Genomic DNA, 14,989 nt, shown 5'->3' on the forward strand with positions numbered 1-14,989 from the left:
ATAGATGATATTATATAATTTAGCTACAATGGCCAACTAAGTCTCTAAACTTAGAGACTCGAGAAAGAGGACTGCTTGAGAACATAAGTGAATTCTTTCAGGTGTGCAGCCAGTTAGTACCATAGATCATATCCAAGAAAGATATGTCTTAATACAACTTGTAGCCTCCCATATGCTACTTACTACTTCAGATAAAGCAGGCAGATTTTCTTGTTAAACAGAAATAACCAATATTTCTATAAAATTTTACTATGTATGCATTTTTCAAATAAATTATTTGAGATGAAAAGAGGGTATGATTTTAATTCTCACTTTACAGAGTTAAAGCTCAGAGTTCAATGCTCAGGTTGTAGTAGTTATACAGAACCAGGTCTCCAACCTCCAAAATCCAGGCTGTATCTCCCTGTCACACATGGGCCCTATATTCATCATTATATTATCTGTTGCCCTCAAAGAGATAGGGGTAACCAATGTAGGATGCTTCTGCTATGACCCAAATATAGGGGACAAGACAAATAATTAATTCCAGTAATTGACATTTACTGTGTGCCTACTATGTGCCAAGTTCACAGCCACAGCAATAGACAAGACATATGAAAGTGTCTGCCTTGTGGATTTTAATGGAAATGAACAGGGTAGGGAGAGAAAAGCAATAGGTAAATTTACTTATAAACTTACTTATGAGCATACATGATACATTCAATAATAATCAATGTGAGAGAAAAACAAGCAGAATGAAGAGTAGGAAGCTGAGTAGTGGTGGATGCTGATGTTTTAAATGTCAGGGAAAATTTCCCTGAGAATGTGGCATTTTAGCAATAATCTGACACAAGAGAAGGAGATGAAAAGCAGGTAAACTGACATAATTTAAAAAGGATTAACAGGAACAAAACTGAAAATGTGATTCTATCCCAGCTTCCCAAAGCTCCTAAATCATCTACACCCAGGATGGAGGTAGATGGTAAGAGGATGAGCCATGCTGGGAACATCATGGTAGTTTAGCAGGTTCTGGGGAGGAAGCATGCTTTGGGTTGACTCCAGCTGGTGCCAGTGGTGAGTGAAATGCTAGCAGTAAAAAAATCAGGGAGCACCATGCTGACAAAATACCCTGTTTCCTTGAAGGAAATGATGCTCCTCAAACTTTTCATGTAGGAAGAGAGCTCCAGGACAAGACTCCAACTTTATTTATCCTTTTCTTTCTTTAGACAACTTGTCTTCTTTATTCCTTTTGAACATATCATTTTTTCCTTCTAATTTCCATATAATAGAAAAAGGAAAGAGGTATGAGAAATGCTAAGTGATTGGAAAGGAGAGTCAAATCCGAGCTGGAAGTTAAAACCAATTCCTCCTTTTCCCCCTCCTCACTTCCTAATAATTTTACTTACTGCTCATCTTAAAAGTTGCATTTTTTTTCTTGACTATAATCAATGTTGCCTATCCTTTTTCCTCATGTAAATTCAATTCTCTTTGAGAATTTTTAAAATAAAAGCTATGTTTACATACATAAACTGTTGATTCTACTGAGTGATTGATGAGTTTAATCTTTGAATGATTAAACCAAACACTTTTAAACCTTTGTTTTCTTTTATTTAGTGAATCATACCATTTGACTGAAATATGATTGTAGCTAGCAAGGTCAGTTTGAGAATTTCCATTGTGGACACATCCTAAAAAGAGAAATAAAATGAAACAAAGCCAGACATCTTCATTCAATTTGGACTGTATAGAAAAAAGTTGCCAACTATTTTTACTGTAATATTTCTGGATAATATTGGAAGATAAAAATTCTTCTGCTTATTCTGTCTCCCTTCCAGGTCCAGCAGGTGTATTCAATATAAGACCAGATTGCCTTCAGTGATGTTGTCCCAATGAATCATCCATCTGGGTTATCTTTATATTCTTAAAATTGAAATGATGAATACCTGATTTAAAAATTTTACAGATGGTTTCTTCTTTTGGTTGGCCTTACTTTAAAAGTAAGGTCATTTATATTTTATCTGCATCTGGGGAAGCTCCTCATCTCACACAGTTCCCAAGCCTTTCCAACATTTCAAATACTTGCTGCTGTAGAAATAAGTGGAATGCCCTAGCCTGATTCATAAATGCCAGTAGGGTTTAATTCTGCACTTAAATTATGTATAGAATTGGAAATGACATTTGAAAATTAAGAGTTTGTGTAAGTTTAGAAATTCACAGACTTAGAGAAATTCTAACTGGAAAGGTTATTAGTAGTCATCAATTCATACTCACATGATGAATAAATCTATTATATAACAGCCCAATAGATGGTTGTCCAGTTTATGCTTGGACATTAAGAGCATGTTTTTCAAAATATACATGAGACTCATGTTGTGTTTGGTAGAAAAAAAGGTTTGGGGGGAGAATTAATTAGAAATAATCTCTATTGTCTCTATAGAGGTGAATATCTTTGTCCTTATATTTAAACTGTCCATTCTTCAGCACAAACCTAAATATCCTCATGTGTTCTCAAAGGTTTTTAAAAACAACCTTGGGTTTTTAATAGGCTAGTTACTGTATTTTCAAACAGTAATTGTCAAGAAATCTAACCATAATTCAAAAAGAATCATGTACCACAATGTTCATTGAAGAACTATTTACAATAGCCAGGACATGGAAGCAACCTAAGTGTCTATCAACAGATGAACAGATAAAGAAGATGTGGCACATATATACAATGGAATATTACTCAGACATAAAAAGAAACAAAATTGAGTTATTTGTAGTGAGGTGGATGGACCTAGAGTCTGTCATACAGAGTGAAGTAAGTCAGAAAGAGAAAAACAAGTACTGTATGCTAACACATATAAATGGTATCTAAACAAACAAACAAAAAAGGTTCTGATGAACCTAGGGGCAGGGCAGGAATAAAGATGCAGACATAGAGAATGTATTGAGGACGCGGGGAGGAGTAAGGGTAAGCTGGGACGAAGTGAGAGAGTAGCACTGACATATATACACTATCAAATATAAAATAGAGAGCTAGTGGGAAGCAGCTGCATCACACAGGGAGATCAGCTTGGTGCCTCGTGACCACCTAGAGGGGTGGGATAGAGCGGGTGGGAGGGAGACGCAAGAGGGAGGGGATATGAGGTTATATGTATACATATAGCTGATTCACTTTGTTATACAGCAGAAACTAACACAACATTGTAAAGCAATTATATTGCAATAAAGATGTTAAAAAAACAAAAAACAAAAAAATCTCAAGCCCAGGAGTCAGGTTTCTTGTGTTTGAATGCTGGACTTTCGACTTGCTCACTACCTGACCCTGGACTAATTACTGAATCTCATCCTTAAGATGTAGCAATAATAATACCTCTATTATAAGTTAGATTTAAAAGTGATATTCCACATGGAAGTGTTAATTTCTGCCTATCACAAAGTAAACTTACAATAAATTTTATTATTACCCCTTGTAATTTTTCCTAAGCACAGATTTGAATTGATTAGGCCAGAGGCTAGTTTTCTGTGCCATGCTACATTAGTTAAGAGTGAACAAAGTCATCTGCCTATTTGAATGACCAATTTGTCTCTGTTTTCCAGGGATTTGCTGGGTTTAGTGCTGAAAATCCTATATCCTGGGAACACTTCCTGTACAAACCAAGATGCTTGGTAAGCCTACCAAGAATCTACATCTCCAGCATGGATTTGTGATTCTCTAATTTCATTTCCATCTCTACAAGTTTTTCAATGGAGTAACTCCTGAATTATGATAATTAATTAAAAATCATGTTAAAATTTTCAATATGTATCATTAAAAAATGTAAAGATTTACTCTAATTTTTGAGTTCTGGATTATGAGAAACATGCTACCTTGTTAAGACAGGTATTATTAAAATGTGGAGGGTGATTATTTTTCTCCCCCACACCTCTTGGGACAAATTTAATTCTGAGTGGTTTGCAGGGTTAGGGTGAGAATGCCTGATTGAAGAAATCTCAAGAATGTGCTGGTTTTCCTCTGAATACTGATCATTTACTTGGAGAGCTGTGAACCAGTACCCATGAATGATACTTAGGGTATCTGGGAAACTCTTAAAACTGTAATAAAAAATTCATATGCATATGTTTGTGTGTGCATTTTTCAGGAAGAGTATTTGTAAATTTCATCAGATTTCAAAAGGAAACCATGGTGCCTAAATGTTTAAAGTTCACTTTCTTGAGAAGGCTTGAAAAGCTAACATTTGTACAGTTTGGGTCTACTTGAAACAAGGTTTACCTGCTCTCCTCTTTCTTGGTCCCTTTTAGTCCTTGGATTTAGTGAGTGAATTCTCAGAGGATCACTTCAGAATAACTTGATTCAAATCCTCTATAGAGTCTCCTTCCCTCACTCGATATTAGACAAGCTTTGAATTGGTCTCAAATTTGATTTCAGGATTGGAAAACCTATATTAGATAGGGCATTTCTATGAGGGGTTTGTTTTTAGAAATAACGAATAACATTATTAACCCTAAGGTAACAGGAAAGATGTGTTGGAAGAAGGTAAACAAGAAGTCTGGGTTGTACAGACAGCGTAACTGAGTTATTTACCCTGTTCATAGGCTTAGGTCTGTGACTAAAGAGCACTCCTAATTTTCACATGAAAACTATTTCCTTTATGCGTGCATGAGATAGCACATGCTGAAGGACAATCTGAATGATCATCACAGGTGGAAGCAATGTAAATTAGTGTTTGAGAGGTGAACCGTGGCTGCAAACACAAAATGATCCCAAGGTCCAATAAATAGTTTGTGAATAAGAAATGGGTTGGGAAAGTGGCTTCGAGACTCTTTTTGAGGATAAGACTCTTAGAGACTCATCTTTATATGGTGCCAGTACATGGGTGCATGGATGGGTATGGTGATTTACAGGGATATACACAAATTCTCACAGAGATGTAGCAGGAGATGAGAGGTTCTCTGTCATTGGGGCAACAGTGCTCCCTTGTTGGGCACACTGCACTTTGTTGAAAAAGCACTGTACAAAACTTATCCGATTGGTACTTCTAAATTTATGGTCACTAAAGTTAAATGAAACTTCAGCGTTGCTTGGCAATCCTGCTACTTTTTTCTAAATGACTTATAATTCCATTTAACCTGTTTATTTCATTACTCCACAGTACTGTCAAACCTCTAGCCTCCCACCCTTTTTCACTCTCAGTAATTGAATATTTCTTGCCTTACAGATAAAGTATAAACTCCCAGAGAGGAAGGCTTTCAATTCCTGAAACCAAATGTACCTATCTACTACAATGAGGATAATACACCATCTTCTGTCCACGCCCAGTTCCTTCACTTTTGCTCAAATCCTTCCCTTCCTGCCATCTCAGAAATCTTTACTTTATCGACTGTACTTTACATTACCTGGCACCTCCTGAGTCTTCAACTTGTTATCCTACTTGAACATTCTTAACTCAGATAAACTTGATTATCTTAAAAAAAAAACCTCCTTCTATTTTATGTCGCTTCCCACTTCTGCTCTTTACTCTTCTCTCTCAGTCAAGCATTTTAGGAGTTGTCTCTACTCATTGTCTCCACTTACTGAGCTGCAAATTGTCTTCTGCTTCCACTTTCCACTCCAAAACTGACCACACTAATGCCACCAATGACCGCAGTATCACAAAATCCAAAAAGTGATCTTTCATTATCTTAGTTAAAATCTCAACCACATCCAAGGCATTTGATTGTTCTTGGAAGAATTTCTTGCTTTGACTCCACTGACACCAGAAACTTCTCATTTTCATTCAACTCCCTGATCACTCCTTGCTGCTCTCCCTAGCTGTCTCTTCCTCTTCTACTCAATCTTCAAAGGTTGACATTCCACCCTGAGCTAGACGCTTCCCTCAGTTCTCTTTTTCTAGGCAATGTCTTATCCTTACATCTCTCAAACTCAACTGCTGACTTGGTCCGTGTGTTAAATACCTCAAACTCAACTTTTCAAAATCAAATCCGTTCTCTTTCACCACAAACCTTCTCTTTACCCAGGATTCTCCATCTCAATAGATTACACCATCATCAAATATTCTGTTCAATGTGGAATCCTGGTTATCATCTCTGATATCTCCTTCTATCTCCAACCATACTCAGTTAATCGCCATTCCCTCGGTTTTGCTTACATCTCTCCATATGTAACATCCTATTCTAAATCAATATTGTATTTTACTTGGTATCCTCTTATCCACTGTTGCTGCCTCAACATCCTACCTTTTTTTTCTTTCTTCTCTAAGCAGCCACAGTTGTCTTTACAAACTCAGATTTTATCATGTTGCCCCTATTCTAATATCAATCAATGGTTTACCATTGCTCCTAGAATAACCTCTAAAATCTTTAACCACAAGGTCTTGAAATTATATCACTCTCATTGCAATCTTAGTCTCATACCTTACCATATCTTACTTATCTCTCTGTGATATTGTCACCTTCGACTCCTTTCAGTGGTTCAATTACCTTGTGCTCCTTCACATCACAGAGCCTTCATGCAGATCTGGGTTGCTTTTGCTTTTTTTTCTGCACCTAGTTAATACATCCTTCAGTTTTCAGTTTATAAGTCATTACCTTCTACCCAGATTAGTTTCCACTGTATTTCTCTCTTAATAGATATAACAATGTACCATATGTGTAATTATTTGTTTAAAGACTTAATTGCCAGCATGATAATAACCTTCACGAGGCTAGGCATTATCCACCATATTTGTAGCTGTATTATTAGTTATGTCTTGAATGAATGAAGATACTATAATCAAATTTCTCCTTTTTGATAACTTCTTGACTAATCTTATAACCAAAAAACAAAAAATCACTGAGGGGGGAGATCAATGTGGCAGACTAGGAGGAAGCAGAGCTCACCTCCCCCCATGAATACATCAAAAATACATCTACATGTGGAACACTTCTCACTGAAAACTAACTGGAGACTGGAAGACAGACTCCTGTACAACCCAGGCTATAAGAAAGATACGCATGGGATCAGGTAGAAAGGGAAGAGAGGTGATTAGTTGGGGACCTGTGCCCTGGGGAGAGACTAGGAAGAAGAGGGGGTTATATGGGTAGACATCTTCTGTCTGAGGAGTAAGTGGTTCAAGCCACATATTGGGCACTTCAGCCCTGGGGGAAAAATGAATCTTCTTGTCTGGTTGGAGGGCCAGGGGTACTAATAGGAAGGCTGTGGGAAGCCTGGACTCTGCTGTGAGGAGTGCACACATACTTCCTTACTCCCAAAATAGGGCAAAGAGGAAGGATTGAAACTGCATGCATTGCTGGTAGGTTTCTGGTGACCATCCTGACACATGACCCAGCCTGCCCCAAGCAACCATTCTTGTCCCACTTGCTTCCTGATTGTAGCTCCACACTAGGGTGAAGGCTACAGGGGCTAAGGGGAGGCTCAAAAGCAGCTGTGAGGCACAAAAGCAGCTCAGACCCAGAGGGGTATCTGAATAGGGTGGGGGCAGCCAATACTACTTACACAGACACTGCATCAGAAGCAGTGTGGGTCACTGACTGCAGCCAGGGCCACACAGCCCATACCCATACCCACACCAAACAGCCACACTAGCCCCTCTTGCTCCAACACTGCTTCCCTCTGGGACAGGGATGCTGGTGCTGGGAGTGGGAGAGCACACACTTAAGGGGAATAGAACCAGCTCAGATCTGACCCTCGGGGTTTCTACTCTGAAGACCTGGTCCCATACTCAATAGGCAGTGATGACCTCTGGGCATAGGAGAAGCTCCAGTTCATACTTAACTCTGACCTCAGCCCCACCATCTCCAGCCCCACTTCCTACCAAGACGATAGCCGCCAGCACACTCTGAGGAAAGATGCAACTTTTGTTCACATCAAATCCAGCTCTCCTACCAAAGCCACTGGGCACATGCAGACTGCATAATGATGCTCCCACACAAGGACACCCCTTCAAGACTGCAATGGGTAACTGTTCCACCTAATTTCATATAGACAAAGTTAAGCGAAATGAGAAGATAGAGGAATTTGTTTCAGGTGAAAGAATAAGAGAAAACCCTTGACTTGCCACAGCAATCTTGAGATAAAAGAGTAAAGCTGGAGGAATCAGACTCCCTGATGTCAGACTATACTACAAAGCTAGAGTAATCAAAACAACATGGTACTGGCACAAAAGTAGAGACATAGATAAGTGGAACAAAACAGAGAGCCCAGGAATAAACCCACATGCCTAGGGTCAGTTAATCTACAACAAAGGAAGCAAGAATATACAATGGAGAAAAAACAGTCTATTTAATAAGTAGTGCTGATAAAACTGGACCGTTATGGGTAAAAAAGTGAAATTAGAACATTTTCTTACACCATATACAAAAAATGAACTCAAAATGGATTCAAGAACTAAATGTAAGACTTGAAACCATAAAACTAAGAGAGAACATAGGCAGAGCACTTTTTGACATAAATTGTAGCAATGTTTATTCAGATCTGTTTCCTAAGGTGGGGAAAAGAAAAGCAAAAATAAACAAATTGGACCTAATTAAACATAAAAGCTTTTGCACAGCAAAGGAAACTACTGAAAAAATGAAAAGACAAACTACTGAATGGAAGAAACTATTTACAAATGATATGACTGATAAACGATTGATATCCAAAATCCATAAATAGCTCATACAACTCAATATTAAAAAAACCAAACACCCCAATTAAAAAATGAGCAGAAAGCCTGAAAAGACATTTTTCCAAAGAAGACATACAGACAGCAACAGGCACATAAAAAATGCTCAAAATCTCTAGAATGGATAAAGAAGATGTGGCACATATATACAATGGAATATTACTTAGACATAAAAAGAAACAAAATTGAGTTATTTGTAGTGAGGCGGATAGACCTACAGTCTGTCATACAGAGTGAAGTAAGTCAGAAAGAGAAAAACAAATACTGTATGCTAACACATATATATGGAGCCTAAAAAAAAAAAAAAGCTTCTGAAGAACCTAGGGGCAGGACAGGAATAAAGATGCAAACATAGAGAATGCACTTGAGGACACGGGGAGGGGGAAGGGTAAGCTGGGACGGAGTGAGAGAGTGGTATGGACATATACCCACTACCAAATGTAAAATAGATAGATAGTAGGAAGCAGCTGCATAGCACAGGGAGATCAGCTCGGTGATGTGTGACCACCTAGAGGGGTGGGATAGGGAGGGTGGGAGGGAGACACAAGAGGGACGGGATATGGGGATATATGTATATGTATAGCTGATTTACTTTGTTATACAGCAGAAACTAACACACCATTGTAAAGCAATTATACTCCAATAAAGATGTTAAAATAAAAAAATGCCTTAAATATTAATTAAGAATAATGATGCATACATGGTAATATTTGTAATAAATAAGTAAATAAATAAAGTATACATTCAGTATATACCAAAAAAAAGTTAAAAATCTCTAATCATCAGAGACATACAAATCAAAACCACAATGAGATATCACCTCAAACCTGTCAAAATGGTTAACATCAAAAAGTGCACAAATAACAAATGTTGGTGACGATGTAGAAAAAATGGAATCCTAGTACACTGTTAGTGGGAATGTAAGTTGATGCAGCCACAATGGGAAACAGCATGGAAGTTCCTCAAAAAACTAATATAGAAGTACCGTATGATCCAGCAATTCCACTGCTGGGTATGTAACAGAAAGATACATGAACCCCAATGTTCATAGCAGCATTATATTATTTATAATATCCAAGATATGGAAGCAACATGTGTCCATCAATAGATGAATGGATAAAGAAGGTGTGGTATATATATATATATATACATATATATATATATATATATATATATATACACACATATATACACACACACACACACAATGGAATATTACTCATCCATAAAGAAAGACAAATACTCTTTGTTAATACTTATATGTATAACTAAAAAATAAAACAAACAAATGCATATAACAAAACAGAAACAGACTCACAAATATAGAGAACAAGCTAGTGGTTACCAGTGAGGAGAGGGAATTGGGGAGGGACAAGATAGGGGTATGGGATTAAGAGACACAAACTACTATGCATAAAATAAATAGCAACAGGGATATATTGTACAGTACAGGGAAATATAGCCATTATCTAGTAATAACTTTTAATGGAGTATAATCTATAAAAATATTGAATCAATATGTTGTACACCTGAAACTAATATTGTGAATTGATTATACCTCAATAAAAAAATTACTCTGGGGCATAATAGGTGTTGATATTTTTTACTTTGTGGTAAAGGAAGCAAGATATAGCAATTTGTTGTTTGCTTTGAAGGAGATGTCATGGTATACCTTTGACCAGTGGGCCTCCAAAACTGAAATGGCAAATTTCTCAATGTTCAGAATTTATTTCTCTCTCTGTAATACAAGTGTCTTACCAAGCCCTCCAGGGACTGTGCTGTAAGTATAAAATACATTCTGGGTTTCAAAGACTTCATGTAAAAAATGTAATATACCTCATTAATAATTTTATACTGATTTTTACATGATGAAATAGTAATATTTTTGGAATACTTGGTTAAGTAAAATATATTACTAAAATTAAACCCAAAAAATTCTCTGAAAATAATACAGTAAAACCACTGCTTTAAAAGTTTTCCCACGTGTCAGACTAAAGCATTTCCAGAAGTCTTCTCAACTGCTTGTAATGTCCATTTCTTGTAATGTATGTATTTGTTTGTTTGCCTGCTTACTTATAATATTATAAATATTGCAAACAGTATTCGAAGCTTATAACAAACAAATAAAAAGCTGTGCTTTCCAAGTATTGTAAATAAACATATAACATCATCAAAGAGTTTAGCTGAAAAGAATCTAAATTACAGAGGTATAAGTAGGTATAAGGAAACAAACAAATGTTAGTGACACACTCAGAAACTCGCACCAGAATGAAGCCATTATCATTCTTAGTACTGAAGTGGGAAGGGGAGGGGACAGTGTTATTAGAATCTTACATAAATGAAACCCGTGGAAGAAGGGCCTTTCACTTGAAGCTGAGACCTGGAAGAAAACAGAATCTGCTGAAGTGCAGCAAGCCTGGAAGGGACCAGAAGCAGGCTGTGTGGAGAGATAATTCCTTCACCCTATCCCACATTACTGTTCTTTAGTCTCTTCCCGATGCCTGCCATGGGTCTAAACCAACATGAAACCCGAGGACATTGGTGAGAGCAGGGTAGAAAAGAGTAGAGAATACTCTGCCAGATAGAGTTTAGGTAGGTAAGAGAGCTTCAGAGAAAACCCAGCACACATCCTTTCTTTCATAATATTGTGTAAAGATGGCCCCTAACTTATAACTCCTCTTGTTTTAATGTCTGTGGCTTTGTCTCTTTTAGATAGCCTAACAGAATTTAGTTCTCTCATTTCAAGTAAGACCCTTAATCATTATTTTCTTAGATGCTTTCCATACCACACTAAATTAGGGAGGTGAGATGACTTAATAAGAACATGTCATTAAGGACAACACATAAAATGTAATTTTCCTTATGGAAACTTTTTTCACGCCACCACCACTTGAATAAGATACAGAAATAAGTTTTTATGAAGCCATGACCAACATGGAACTGGTATCATCTGACTAAAAGAAAGTTATTGTTGTGTACATAATATCACATGTATGCCTATAAATGTTTTAAGCCAAAAGTGAACTTGATTTGGACAAAGCAATCGAATAACAGGCAAGGAACCAACAAAGTGGATAATAGCCAATAAAAGATTTTGTAACTAGAGTATAAGATTAATTCGACCTTGGAACGCATTTGAATATTGTAGGTCAACCTCCTATTACTTTGCAGTTTTGAGCTTGTACTATGTCATCTATGTTACTTGGACAATTAATCAAGAATGCTGTTACCTGATAATAGATATTCTATTAGGTTGAACCATATGAATTGCTGATAGTTACCCACTTTGACCTATAAAAACAGTTAAACAGTGATACTACCTAATATGTAATGCATGTTAACTCTGAGTTTTAAAATAAACGACCAGATAAATACATGCATTCTTGCTTTCTGATGTTTATTAGTTTCCTCAAGTTCCTTGGCCTTTTAAAAATGGCATTTATTTATTTGGTAGAATACTAGCAATTTTGAGGGAAATATACAATACTTGTATTATAGCCAGTGCCAACAAGTACATCTGTGCCAGAATTAATCTCTTTGACATAGCACTGTATGAAAGTAATTTGTTTATCTCTTTCACAGTACATGCTTGTACAAAATTCTTTTTTTTTTTTAATGTAACACATAGACTCATCTCTTTCATTAAGCTCTTTGAATGTAGTCAGATGTGGTGATGAGGGAATAACAATCTCTCTAATATATTTTTAAAAATCAAAAATAACGTAGCTACTACTCTTCTTTGGCACTTTCATTTTTTATAAGAATGTTCCATGGGATATTCTCTTATTTAATTTTCACGTTTTTACTCCTGTAAATTTTAGCAGGAGCTGAGAGAATTAATGAGAACATCCTTTGACAGTATTTTTCAAACCTCTAATTCTGAAGCTATCTGGCTACTTACTTGTTGGAAACAAACTATAATTTTGATGTGTTAAAGACAGTAAATAAAACATATACAATGCTTATTTTTAATACAAACTTTCTCCTATTGGTATTGTATATTACATGTTTGTCCAAGGGAGATATGTAAATGCTATCTAGAGAGATGTTTATTTTAGGTTTGTGATAATTCATAATGTAAATAATTTGCTTTTAATTGACGTTTAAATTTCTATGATAAAATGCAATCTAAAATAACTTACAAAATAAACCATTTTTCTACTTTAATAAAAAGGAGTGGGTTTTTCATAGGTTTCTGGATCTTAAATAGAGGATTGAAAGTGAATATAATATCCTTAATTTCAAAACTATTAATTAGCACATCTCAAAATCCTGTTCCGTTAAAAGTAAAATTCATTGTAAGAAAGGAGTAAAGAATAAAGAAAATAAATAAACAGAAAGGAAAGGAAAAGGAGGAAGAGAGAAAGGGGGAAAGAAAGAAAGAAAGAAAGAGAAAGAAAGAGAGGAAGAAAAAAAGAAAGAAAGAAAGGAAGAAAGGGAAAAAGAAAGGGAGAAAAATAAAACTAAAGCAAACTCAAATCAATAAAAATAATGGCAGGAATTATATCCCAGTGTGTTGGAGAGTTTATTCTCGATGTTTTCTACATTGGCTGCCCCTGTAGTTGACTAGAGATGTCAGGTGACACTGACCTGGGTCATGTGTGGTGAGGGATGATAAAGGATGGGAGAAAAGCCCTCCGTTTTCACCTTGGCAGGCCTTTTCCTCTGTATCACCATGGCTCCAACTTTTGTTTTTAAAGGAGAGTTTTAGGTGAAAGCAACAAGTCTGAGGCTACAGCCAAATATGAACTGGGGGAATTACTATAGCAATGGCTACCTCTGCTCAGATTTAATTCTCAGATATCAGCTGGACATTTGCTCAGGGAAAGTGGTCTCAAAAATTTGGCTTACAGTATACTCTTTCAACTCTTGATGGAACTGGAGAAGCTGCCAAAAATAAGAGAAGACTAAGAATTAGACTCTCTAGACAGCTGACCAACTACTTTCTATGTGTTAATAACTGAGTAATTTCATGTCCCAGAGCCTTCCTTTTCTCACATGTAAATTTGTACCTGGCTTGCTGGTCTCAGGGAAGTCTCACAGGCTTAGATGAGAGAATATATACAAAAGTTCTTTAGCAGCTACCAAATAATATGCAGGTGGAAGGTGTGGAGTTACAATTGTATTAATAGCTAATTTGAATTCATTGATCTAGGAAACACCTCTGGAAAAGCCAAGAAAACATACATTCACAGAAAGGGAACTAAATCATTTGAACTTTTGAACAATCTCTATTCTCAGGGGCTGTACATGTATCTCTATTGTAAAGATACAATCTATAGCTTTGAGTCTTAAACATAAGAAGTACCCGATACCCTTAAATAAAAATGTGGATACCCTGACCATATCCCTTGCGATTCAAAGTCAGTGCATTTTCACAAGTCAGATGATTCTGGTGAAGAGATCAGTATGGAGTAGGACTGCCCAGCTTCTATGCTTATGCAGAATATCCTAGCATTTAAGAGTATTTGCCTTTCCATGAGCTGTGTCACTTACTACTTATGTACCTTTGGGCAGGCAATGTTATGGACTGCATGTTTGTGTCCCACCGAAATTCATATACTGAAGCCCTAATTCCCAATGTGATGGTGTTTGGAGATGGGGTCTCTGGGAGGTAATTAGGTCAGAAGGATGGAGCCCTCATGAAGGGATTAGTGTCTATACAAGAAGTCTAAAGGAATCAAATCCTTGTGTTATCTGGATCATTCTTTCTTACTATTTGCCTTTATTTTATTTTTGTCCTAATAACCCCCAATCTTCCAAGTTTAATATGCTTGCTATATTTGTTATATACTGGCAGCCTTCTGTATCCCCCATTCCCCATCTGAGGATACAGAGGGCTGACTGTAATATGTCATCTTCTATAAGGGACTTGAGCATCCATGGATTTTGGTATCCCTGGGGGTCCTGGAACCAATCGCCTGCAGATACCGAGGGATTTTATATTCATCAAATGCATACTCAAAATGTTAGCAAGTAAAATGAAAACAAGCAAACGAACAATGAAGTTTTTCTGCATATACTTAGAATAATTGTTCATCAGTGGACCTGTCTCACATGTTGGAAAGCATTGCTTTATTTTGACCATCCCTTGGGAAGCCCATAAACTTTAATTCCAACAAAAGCAACGCATTTAGTTGCCTGTAGGTTTGGATGTCCTATACCCAACTCTTAGGGAGGAATTTTCTGAAAATTTCAACTTTTATTTTTAAATCTCCCAAAGCCTTAAAAAAAGTCACGCTTGTGGGTGAGTCCTGAGAAAATTCCATTTATTCCTTTCCCAAGATGGAGTTAGAAGTTGGGAGTCTCCATCTGTCATCCTCTGCTCACACATCCTTGGTGCTCCTGACTCAGCATCTGAA

The 14,989-nt window shown here is 36.7% G+C and overlaps 1 long non-coding RNA gene across 4 annotated transcripts in view; it reads left to right on the forward strand.

Moving 5' to 3' along the window:
• Nucleotides 1–4,071, forward strand: part of LOC132495067 (uncharacterized) — a 112,804-nt gene extending 108,733 nt beyond the window's left edge. The window contains exons 6-7 of one of the 4 annotated variants that reach the window (XR_009533199.1): nt 1,815–1,976; nt 3,565–4,071. This is a non-coding gene — a long non-coding RNA (uncharacterized LOC132495067). The remainder of the gene's footprint in view (nt 1–1,814; nt 1,977–3,564) is intronic. The other 3 variants (XR_009533200.1, XR_009533201.1, XR_009533198.1) reach the window with 3 other exon arrangements.
• Nucleotides 4,072–14,989: the final 10,918 nt, after the last annotated feature.

Source organism: Mesoplodon densirostris, chromosome 8 (assembly GCF_025265405.1).
Source record: "Mesoplodon densirostris isolate mMesDen1 chromosome 8, mMesDen1 primary haplotype, whole genome shotgun sequence".
NCBI lineage: Eukaryota > Metazoa > Chordata > Mammalia > Artiodactyla > Ziphiidae > Mesoplodon > Mesoplodon densirostris.